At 41.4% G+C, this 12,500-nt stretch overlaps 1 protein-coding gene across 1 annotated transcript in view; it reads right to left on the bottom strand.

Annotated features, from left to right (window-relative positions):
• Window positions 1-12,500, bottom strand: part of LOC123505365 (N-acetylated-alpha-linked acidic dipeptidase 2-like) — a gene marked incomplete at its 5' end in the record, with an annotated part of 52,815 nt that overhangs the window by 7,648 nt on the left and 32,667 nt on the right. The window lies entirely within an intron of this gene.

Here is a 12,500-nt window from a genome sequence, read left to right as displayed (position 1 = left end):
AAATGTGGCTAAAACAATATTCGAGATCTTATGGCATGAATAATTCATACTGTAATTAAAGAAAATGTACAAAAGAAAAACCAGTTAGTTCATGGAAAACCGGAATGATGTTAGGATTTTGACTTGCCACTAAATCGACAGTCCTACAAATACTGAAATTCACGTTATGTGTGTGTGTGTGTGTGTGTGTGTGTGTGTGTGTGTGTGTGTGTGTGTTCATGTTATGGCCTATAGCGCCTAAAGGCATACTGGAAGAGTATATGTGGGAAGCGCTGTTAAGCTTCCGCCCATTAGTGGCACAGGCAATTTTATTTATAGTGATACCCATATTAGGGCCCATATCACCACCCAAACGCATCTTTAGTGTAACCTGGGTATCATGGTGACAAGGTAACTATAAACTACTCGACAAATGGCATACTTTCAAAGTGGTATGTGGTGGGATTCGAACCTACCCGTGGAAATCTGCCCGATCCCACGCTCACCACCTTATCCACTACGCCATCGTGTGTGTGTGTGTGTGTGTGTGTGTGTGTGTGTGTGTGTGTGTGCAATTCGCCTGTTCTAATTAATGCTCATAAATTAGTACAGTTTTGCTGCTGAGAAATACAAGTCATCCTCTGTCTCTCTCATCACGTAAGAAGTACAACATGTAGGCAGATTTAGATGTCTCACCTTCATCTGACACCTGAATGAAACGACAATCTGAAGTGCTCCCACGCATCAATCAATGACAATGGGACAAGCAGGATCTTTCTTCCATATCCCCTCCTGGTTTCCCTTTCCACGCACCACTCGGCTTTCACAGAATTAGCAGCCAATAATTCAACAAACAAACTAATTAGAACATGTCACTGACATGTTCGAATATAAACTCGGTACTGCCCTATAATCCCTTCCTTTCAATGGACAGGCCACAACACAGACTGCTAATAATAATATGAAAGGGGAGAATCGCTGTCTCCATGAATTTCGTTACTGTTGCCATTACAACAGTAACCCCTATCGCTGGAGCAGAAGACCGCCACTTTGATCAGTGTGGCATCAAGGTGACGCAGCTTCCCGGCCACTACTAAAGCCTCAAATAAGATTATTTCAGGCGACCCGCAGCGAGCTGGAGCGAATCATGCTGATAATTCCCTAAACCTTATCAAAGACTGAAGACTCACCTCAGCCACCACCAGCCCATGCAGCTCGTGCTGGCCTGCCGCGGTAAATTCCAATTCAGGAATCTAATTTTGCCACATTTCTTAAAAACTTGTCACCAGATATCTGTTCTTCCTTGTTATAGTGATGCTTGAAAGACACTTTGCCCTCTAATAATAATTTTCAGTCAATCTCATTATATACCCCGAGGAAGTGTGGTGTTCTGCAAGCCACACAGGACAGAGAAACACTGCTCTCAGCCAGTCATTTATATAAGTGGAGAGAGCACAGACTCAGGATGAGTAAGACAGGGAATTTAATAAACCATTTATTTGAGGTGACTTGTTCAGTTCCCTTTAAGTTAAAAACTCTCTTGACTCACTGCAGTCTCTAAGTTTTCATCTAAATGTGACTAAACTATCAGAAAAAAATATGTAATTGATTTCAGGTCAAAGATAAGTGAAATATTTTGATACCACTTTTAAACAAATAAATTTTCCTGAGGTATGCACAGAGACCAAAGGAATATTGTATCGGCGAAAGATTTCCAATAAATCTCAGAAGACCCAGAGCCTCAAGCTTCTCCATTTACACCATACACTATATTATAGATTTTTGGATGCGCTCTCTTTATATGTATGAAACAATTTGTATACACACACACACACACACACACACACACACACACACACACACACACACACACACACACACACACACACACACACACACACTACGTACTGCAGTGGTAGCGTACTCATCTCACAACCTAGGGCGCGGGATCCAGTCCCGGACGCATAGAGGCAAATGAATGAGCCTCTTCATGTGAGTAGGCCCTGATTACCTACCAGAAAGTAGATACGAGATGTAACTCGAGGGGTTGTGGCCTCGCTGTCCCGCTGTGTGCTGTGGGGTGTGGTCTCAATCCAACCCGAAGATCGGTCAGTATTATTTCTTAGCTCTTCCCTTTGGGGAGCGGCTGGCTGGTTGACAAGCCTACACAAGATCCAAGTAAATGCCATCACACCACCCCACGACCACCAACAACAAAAACAATAACAACATCGATTCCAAGGCTAAGTAGATGGATGATATTTCCGAAATTTTGTCCTTTTGGATCACTTTACCATCGTATAATAATAATAATAATAATAATAATAATAATAATAATGATAATAGCAACGATAATAATAACAATAATAATAATAATAATAATGATAATAATACAAAATAACAACGATAATAAATAATAAAAATAATAGTTATTAGTTATAATAATAACGTTAATAATAATATTATGAATATTTTCAACTATGCATTACCATATTATCTATATTCCCTTGTTAGTCAAAATTTCAACGTAATATCCGTCTATCTGTGTGTATGGTAGCTTCCTGATCGCTAAGAACCATTTCGCCATACCTCGGAGCACACTTTTAGAGGAGGAGGAGGAGGAGAAGGAGAAGGAGAAGGAGAAGGAGAAGGAAAAGGAGAAGGAGGAGGAGGAGGAGGAGGAAGATAGAGGAGGAGGAGGAGGAAGAGGAGGAGGAGGAGGAGGAGGAGGAGGAGGAGGAGGAGGAGGAGGAGGAGGAGGAGGAGGAAGAGGAGGAGGAAAAAGAGAAGATCAAGATCAAGAACAAGAACAAGGAGAATAAGGTCAACAACAGAAATAAAAACAACATTAGGAAGAAGAACATTAAGATGAAGAAGAACAAGAACAAGAATAACAACAACAAGAACAACAACAACAACAACAACAACAAAAAGAAGTACAAGAAGAACAAAAACAAGAAGAAGACGAAGAAGAAGAAGAAGAAGAAGAAGAAGAAGAAGAAGAAGAAGAAGAAGAAGAAGAAGAAGAAGAAGAAGAAGAAGAAGAAGAAGAAGAAGAAGAAGAAGAAGAAGAAGAAGAAGAAGAAGAAGAAGAAGAAGAAGAAGAAGAAGAAGAAGAAGAAGACTTTTAAGTACCGAAAAAGGAAATGCAAAAAGTTGACATAAACCATAAATCTGCCATTGTTTTTTCCATATGCCCCGAAAAAAAAAAAAAGGAAAAATTGGAGCACCGAGCGTCTGGTGAACGAGAAAAAAAGAATTGTGAAGTGTGGGACGACATAGACAGAAAGGGCGAGGGAGGTCAGCGGACAGTACCAGGATCATAGCTTTCCCCTCCAGAGTAGTTGGTGTGCCTCACTGAGTCTTTGTTTACACAGTGCGCAGGGGAGAGGGAGGGAAGGATGGGGTAAGGAAGCAGTGAAGGGAAGGAACGAGGAGGGGAATAAAGGGATGTGAGGGAAGGAGACAATAGAGGGGTGAGGCTTTTGGAGATGTAGAGACAAGATACAGGAGAGATTTACGGGGGACAGGAATTATTTTTGATAGAAAGAAAGGAAGGCTACTGGAGTAAAAGTGCTGACTTCGAACAACGGAAGAATATCAGAGAAAAGGAAAGGAAAAAAAACATGTGTAATGTACAGTCGAGTAAAAATACAATAACAAAATAAAATAAAAGGGAAAAAAATGCAAGCGAGTAAGAACTGGCTGCAAAAAGATACGATGCATGTGATGAATATATATCGTGTAAATGGAATGAAATTCAAGGTTTACCATTTCCCACATAGCCACTCCTCCACCACACGTCCACACAAGTTCCACCAGGCAAAGGCAAGGCTGTCACGAACCGTTCCCGACACACCGACAATTCTACTACTCCTTCCAGTATCTGCCTTCTCCCTCTCTCCTCTCAATGAAATGTCGCCTAACACACACACACACACACACACACACACACACACACACACACACACACACACACACACACACACACACACACACACACACACACATACGTCTTAGTTTTTCTCCAAAGAGTGACTTCTTGCTACACACCACCTACAAGTGGTCACTTCACAAGCCAATTAAGAGAAAGATGCAAGAGTGGTGCAGTTCGTTCCTTCGTCACCACCACCACCATCACCACCATCACCACTATCACCTCCTCTTCATGTCGGCCCATCATTCAATCACCTTGTCTCTCTCTCGCCATCTCCATTTCTCATCATCGCAGTCACTCACCAGTCACCACATCACACCATCTCCGTTTCGGCCTTTTATGTTTTCCTCTCACCATCAACTTCTCATATGCATTCTTACTTCTCTTCAGTGATCTCTCTCTCTCTCTCTCTCTCTCTCTCTCTCTCTCTCTCTCTCTCTCTCTCTCTCTCTCTCTCTCTCTCTCTCTCTCTTTCTGGCGAAGCATATTCTTATATTTTCATACATTTTTTGTGCGGTGAGTCTTAAACTGAAAGGTATTGGGAGGGAAGCACTTCATGTAACAAATTGTGAAACGTTTCCTGAATCTTTTTTTTTAAACTTAAACTGGAAGGACATCATTGTATTCTTTTAGGCGGACATCCCAGCGAGGAAATGACGTGATTATGGACAACAGCGGAAGACGCAGGAAGAGGAGGAAGGAGAAGAAAAGAAGGATGAGAATATAGAAGTAGGTGATTGAGGGGATGAAGTGGATAGGACGGGTAAGTGGGGAAGGCTATGATGGAGAAGTAATATCGCGCTTCCTTCCCATCACTATTCCAATAGCTACATTTTCCAGCCACGGCCGTCATGCTGCCATTAGCGGAGGCAGCAAGGAGAGGCCATTCCTGAAAATGTCATGAAGAGAAAGTGTGAGGTTAAAAAAAAGTTAAGAGGAGATAATTTTGTTATAGGAGGAAAGGAAAGGATAACTTGCATTGATTCAATTTCAAAGTTTGAACACATATTTTTCCTATAATAATTTCGAGCGCACACACACACACACACACACACACACACACACACACACACACACACACACACACACACACACACACACACACACACACACACACACACACACACACACGGCGGTCCATCCTTTTCATCAGTGAAAGGTCTTCCTTCCTATATTACGCCCGCAGCCATTACGCTCTTCACCTCTATCAAGCCGTATCTACTTTATTGCCTTTTTTATCGCCCTATCTACCGACGAGCCTCTGATAGATGCGAGGCCAGCTGGGAAGGGCGTGGCGGGACGAGGAGCGGCAAGGGTGGCGCTAGATACAGAGTAGAGCTCGCTAAGGGCACGAAGGGGGTGGAAGATATCAGGAAGAAAGAGTGATGGGTAGTGTCCAGGGGTGGGAGGTGTGACCCTGTTATTCTATGGGCTTCGCATAGCCTGATCGTCTCGCGTGAATTATATTGGAAGTATGTTTAAAAAAGGACAGCTGGCGTTTAACATATTAATCTTCACTGAACATTTTCCGCACCAAACTTCTCGCAAAGCAATTTTCCTCATGATAAATCAGACTGGGGAATAATATGAGAGAACTTTTAGCGGACGAATCTTCGTAGATGAAATGTTCTACAGAGAATTTATAGTAATACTCAAAATCAATGGTTATTCCATCAAACATATATAAACACGCAGCTCGCTTCAATACACGGCAAAGCTTACTACGCCTCCCTGAGGACCTTGAATCACTAAGCTCCCTATTCCTCCCCATACCATTCAATCTTACTATACATCCTATTTATCATTTCTGGGAAAAATCCACGACTGAACATCCCACACACATAGAGGAAAAAAAAGACTAATGATCGCACGTGTGTCGTTTGAGTGTCATTGAAGAAAATTAGCTTACAAAGGTGGGGAAGGTGAACAGCGAGCACTGGTGAAACGAGCGATTGTTGTGTGCTTGCCTTCATGCGCAATTATGTGAAAAAAGTTAAGATGCTGCACCAAAAGTTAAGAAAATCAGGAGAAGGAAATAATTACGTTAGAGCTCCCAGAAAAGATTCTCCTTGGTCGGCATAGCTACCTACGCACACTTACACACACACACACACACACACACACACACACACACACACACACACACACACAATTATATTGGAAGTATGTTTAAAAAAGGAGGAATACAAAAGATATCCAAACCTCGTTACTAGTCTGTTTTCCTTTCTACTATAACTATTAGTGGGAGAGACAGGGTAGCACAGAAGAAGGCTCCTCCTCATCCTCATCACTCTAGCTAAAACTGTCCGAGGAAAAAAAAGGAAATGGTACCACGTTATATAGAAAAACAACTAGGAATTTAAGAGGAAAGTGCGAGAGACGAGACTTACTTCTACTACATACAATCTATTTACAATCCTAAGATCCTGTCATCTGATGAGGCGCTTCTGCAGCACTTAAATTTTGATTCACCGAGGTACATTTAAATACATGATAATAGTTACAGTCGAGTTGCTCTACAAGGACTTGCTTCCTTTTACCATTACGGCGACGAAGTTAATACTCGTAATAAATTGCAGAGGAACAAGCCATCACTAAGGTCTCCTTTAATCTTTATCATTGTTATATAAAAAAAAATAGGAGGAGGAGGAGAAGAAGAAGAAGAAGAAGGAGGAGGAGGAGGAGGAGGAGGAGGAGGAGGAGGAGGAGGAGGAGGAGGAGGAGGAGGAGGAGGAGAAGGAGAAGGAGAAGGAGAAGAAGGAGAAGGAGGAGAAGGAGGAGGAGGAAGAGACGGAGTAGGGAGTAAAAGGAGGAGGAGGAGGAGGAGGAGGAGGAGGAGGAGGAGGAGGAGGAGGAGGAGGAGGAGGAGGAGGAGGAGGAGGGAGGAGGAGGAGGAGGAAGAGGAGGAAGAGGGAGAGGAAGAGGAAGAGGAAGAGGAGGAGGAGGAGAGGAGGAGGAGGAGGAGGAGGAGGAGGAGGAGGAGGAGGAGGAGGAGGAGGAGGAGGAGGAGGAGGAGGACGAGGAGAATGAAGCGGGCCCCAACTTCCTAACGGAACTAGAGTCGGTCTGCAAGAACTTTCCTGCACCGGGCGAGGGAAACAGGGAGGTGAATCAGGCTGGGAATACCGAAGTGGACAGCTTGCCTGTGAATATTGTGTGTGTGTGTGTGTGTGTGTGTGTGTGTGTGTGTGTGTGTGTGTGTGTGTGTTTGTGTTACTTGTGGTACAGCTTATTGCGACAACCACCGTAACAGATACTTTTTCTAACAATAACAACAAAACAACAACAACAACAACAACATCTACTATTTTTCTCTTTTTACCAACTAACAATAACCTACACACACACACACACACACACACACACACACACACACACACACACACACACACACACACACACACACACACACTAATGTTAACCGTGCGGAGAAAATGAGTTGATACCGTATTTTCCAGCACATCACAACCTCGTAGGAGATGAGGAGGAAGTCACGAGGGACTATGATCTATTTCTCTGCTGGTGGAGGAGGAGGAGGAGGAGGAGGAGGAGGAGGAGGAGGAGGAGGAGGAGGAGGAGGAGGAGGAGGAGGAGGAGGAGGAGGAGGAGAAGAAGAAGAAGAAGAAGAAGAAGAAGAAGAAGAAGAAGAAGAAGAAGAAGAAGAAGAAGAAGAAGAAGAAGAAGAAGAAGAAGAAGAAGAAGAAGAAGAAGAAGAAGAAGAAGAAAAACAAATGAGGGGAAAAGAAGATAAATGGGAGCATGGAGACCAAGAGAAGTAAAAAAGAAAAAAAATGAAGAAAATTAAGTGGAGGAACGTAAAGAAATAAACAAGGGAAAGAGAAATTAGGTGGAAGAAGAAACTAAAGAAAAGAAAGCGAGAGAGAAACAAACTCAGTAAAGAAAGAGATGGCGCAGAAAAATTCTTCAATCTTACAAGGTCCTCCGGAGGAAGTGGTAGTGGAGGAGGTAATGATGGTGGTGGAGGAGGTAATGGTAGCGGAGGAGGACTTCTTCTTCCTCTTCTTTAGATCACCCCCGAAGGATGCATGGTGTCTTGCCTGATGACAGCACATAGGAGGAATTGGTGGAGAGAGGCGGATATTGTCGAAGAGGAGAGTAAGGTTTGATACGCCACAAGGGAGTGGAAACAGTGAAAACGGAAAGTCCGAGCGCCTAGCTGTATTTGCTGAGCTTAGAAGACGTTGATGGAGCGGAAGGTCTTCGGAATAGTGCCCACATTCCCTTAAGCTCCGTTCTCTATTCGCTTAGATTCGAGAGGTGTTTGTATCACAAGCGAAACTGTGGGAGACATTGCGAGGAGGTGGCCGTTGCTTAGAGCAGCTGTGATATCACCTCCCGCGATGAAATATAACATGACAAGTTCGGAAAAGTAGATTCTTTGTAACAGATACGTTTGGGGGAGATGTGAGTGTGACACAGACGAAATCTTTAAGTCTTGCAAGATTTTCTGGTGGTGATGGTGATAACCATATCATTAGAAAACTGTCATTGAAAAATACACAACATATGAAAAGAAAATTTTATATGACATGAATGCAACGTAATTTATTGAAAAATATTTTCATTTAATCACCATCTATATAGAACTTTGAGAGGATATGAATTTTCCGCTTAAGAATATTAAATATCAATAATAAATGATAAAGGGTTATTCAGTAAATAATCCGTAATTCTTCAGCAAGACTGATGAGCAGGACAAAATCTTCAGGTCTTGGCAAGGCGGAGCGTTTCCCACATCTGATCCTGCTGGTTCCATCTTCCCTCAGTGTTCGCTTGCACCCTCTAGCGACGCGGATAACGAGGTAAGAGTAAACAGGATTCTCACGAAGCCAACATAACCTTGAAAAATGAAGCTCTTTTTTTCGCCAATGAAACCCTCGAAAAATCTTACTTATTCGTATGCCAATGTTTCTACACAACAAGAGCTGTCCATAACCTCAGAAGACATTGCAGCAACCTTACATTCCATTAATTTCAAAACCATTAACAAAGCGGGCCAGCACAATGCAAAGAAAGCATGACCTGCCCACATTTCTGAGATAATAATTTCCTAAACCTTCTCTAGAAAATGTTATCTATGTTCGTTTTGATCTCTCTCTCTCTCTCTCTCTCTCTCTCTCTCTCTCTCTCACGCTCCCTTAAAAAAATTCCCTCTCCCTGTTTGCATTACCTTAGATTCGATAGAGCTGTTTCCCCGTGCAACTATAACTCACTCTCTACATATTTTCTCTTCCCTCATGCCCTTTTCTTCTGCCCAGGATTTTTCCCATAGCTTTCTTGTCAATAATGAAAGAAACATGGCATCCAGGTTGTCGTAAATCCTCGTCCAATCAACGTTACTTTTATCTCGGCTTGGAACAATTTTTTTTTTTTTTTTTTTTTTTTTTTTTTTACAAAGAAAGAGGATGCAAAGTTTAGCTTTCCCAGATGGATGGATGTTCCTTCCAACTCCAGTCGTTTGTCCTCGCCAGAAAAAGGATGATTTCTGGGCATATTTACCCTGGCTCGAGTTGCACGCCTTATCCATGATCCTTTCATGTTTGGAAATATACTTCACGTTTACGACGGAACTTTTGCGTCTGTTGTTGCTGATGGTGTCACTACTTCTTCACCCAGTAATACCATCATTATTGTTAAAATAGCAACAGCAACTACTACTACAACACTGCTGCTGCTACTGATACTACTACTACTACTATTACTACTACTACTACTATTACTACTACTACTATTAGTACTGCTGCTGCTGCTACTGCTGCTGCTGCTGCTGCTGCTGCTGCTGCTGCTGCTGCTACCACTACTACTGCTGCTGCTGCTATTGGCAGAGATTTCGAGAAAGAAACGGAAAAAACTGACAAGGGAGTCACGTATTTACGTAACGACGTCGTAAAGATTACCTGCAAAAATTGCTAAAAAGGAAATAAAAAAGCGAAAACTCATTAACTTTTTCTTGACATTCTTTAAAGAAAATCGAGATCCCTTCTCTTGTCACTCGATCCTTTTTTTGGATTCCTGGTGACACTTTTCAAATTTAAACGTCAAAGAAGGAGAGGAGAGGAGAGAGAGAGAGAGAGAGAGAGAGAGAGAGAGAGAGAGAGAGAGAGAGAGAGAGAGAGAGAGAGAGAGAGAGAGAGAGAAACGTGTATAATGATAATTTTTCTCCACGTTTTTTTTTTTTTTTGAAGCCACCTAAAGATGAAAAAAAAAGGAAAAGAAAACGGGGGAAAAGGCTGCTAATTACCACTCTCAAAATATATCTAAAAATAAGTAACTCATTAAAACACCAGTAAGGAAGGCCGACATTTCAACTCCGTATCATTGTTCGTAATTGCACATCAAATGAATTTTTCCTAATGCAATACTGACTCTTAACCGATATGTATCTATTTGCTTAACAGTCTGACGGGCCTTTTACCCATCTCTCTCTCTCTCTCTCTCTCTCTCTCTCTCTCTCTCTCTCTCTCTCTCTCTCATTATATTTAAGTAGAGTTGGGAAATAAGCATCAGAGCTCGTTACTGTGATTAATTAGTATACCTACATAAGTAACTAAAATGGAAAATAGGAGCAAGAACACCGCCACGGAACACCTATAAAGGCTGAGAAAAAGAAAGAGGAGGAAAACAAGGGAACACAAAGAAAAACAGTACAGCAACAAACTTTGTCCTTGCAAGGCTAACTACTTCACACTGACGGCAAGGGAGGAGGAGGAGGAGGAGGAGGAGGAGGAGGAGGAGGAGGAGGAGGAGGAGGAGGAGCAGGGAGAGGGATACATAGCAATACATAAGATAGACGAGTGACAGAAGGCCTTGCGACCTATGAGGATGTCACTCGTTCAATATACATCTATAATGAGCTATAGAGTAGAAGGCAATGATGGAACAGATGAAACTCCTACCCACCCACTACTCCCTCCGGCGTTATTCAGAAAGAAATGAAACGAAAAAATGCATCCTGATTGCTGAAAGAAACAATCGGGGATATTTATACAAGAAAATTGGGAAGAAAAAAAGAGATCTAATATAACTACTACTATCCCTATATATATATATATATATATATATATATATATATATATATATATATATATATATATATATATATATATATATATATATATATATATATATATATATATATATATATATATATATATATATATATATATATATATATATATATATATATATATATATATATATATATATATATATATATATATATCGGAAAACATTTTCTTTATAAAACTTATCTAATTTACTTGTGAACGTAGCTACCGTGTTAACCTAAACGAGAGAACGGGTAGCTTGTTCCAACATTCAACTACTCTACGTCAAAAAAGTTTCTTCGCAGATCAGTATTAAATCGATGTCTTTTGAGTTTCCGTCCGTTAATTTTCGTTACTGATTACAAGAGCCCAAAAACATTTTCGTAATCTATCTTATCTATATTTTTAATTATTTTGAACGTTTCGAAGAGATCATCTCGGATTCGACGATCTCTTAGAGAAAATACATCTAATATTTGTAAAAGTTCTTCACAAGACAGACCATGTATTCCTGGGACTAATTTACATGCTCGTCTTTGCAAGCTCTCCAACTTCTTAATGTCCTTTTGCGGCGGCGGCGGCGGCGGCGACGACGGAGGAGGAGGAGGAGGAGGAGGAGGCGAATAACATAAAATTTACTTAAAATGTAAATGTAATATAGGATCTATTGGCGAATGAAGGGATTATATTGATTTCTAACAACAGTAACAGCAGCAGGGATACCAGGAGCCCTGAGAGCCGAACGTTTCTGATAACCCCCAAGCCTTGACAATGCACGTGGCAGGTCAATTCTAGCAGAGAGTAATGACTGTCGACACATGGCGGGTTGCGTGTGAGAGTGAAGTACTGCAGTGTGATGAACAGATGTTATACTAGACTTAAAGGGTGCACGATTAGAAAATGCTGAAGGCTTGTCTGCCATTTGCAAACATGTCAACGGTAAGCGCTGGTCAGACCGCGTCAAAATTATGCGGTATAGTTTTGGTCCCCATATTATAGGAAGGATATAGGTCTATTAGAATCAGTGCAAAGGAGAATGTCTAAAAGATACAGGGGATGAAAGATATTCCCAACGAAGCGAGATTGAAGAAACTAAATTTGCATTCCTTAGAGAGACGTAGGTTGAGAGGGGACCTGAAAGAAGTATTTAAGTGGTAAAGGAGTTATAACATTGGGGGACATGAGCAATAGATCTTAGGATAAGTAGCCAGAAGAGAACCAGAAATAAAAGGTTAAAACTTGAGAAATTCAAGTTTAGGAAAGAAATGGGAAGAGAATTGTTTCTCTAACACAGTGGTTAATGTATGGAACGGACTCAGTAATCATGCTATTAGTGCTGAGTCAATAGGGAGCTTTAAGAGATTAAATAAATTTATGGATGGGTATGATAGATGGAATTAAGTAGCTTTGCTCATACAAGACTGCCACGTGTAGGCCTGGCGGTATCCTGTGGTTTCCATCATTTTCTTATGTTCCGTACAATCTGACACGCCTCTGTATTTATTGGTCTTCCCTGG

Source organism: Portunus trituberculatus, chromosome 18 (assembly GCF_017591435.1).
Source record: "Portunus trituberculatus isolate SZX2019 chromosome 18, ASM1759143v1, whole genome shotgun sequence".
Taxonomy (NCBI): Eukaryota; Metazoa; Arthropoda; class Malacostraca; order Decapoda; family Portunidae; genus Portunus; species Portunus trituberculatus.
Note: the sequence above shows the minus strand (reverse complement) of the source record. Positions and strands in the feature narration are given on the sequence as shown.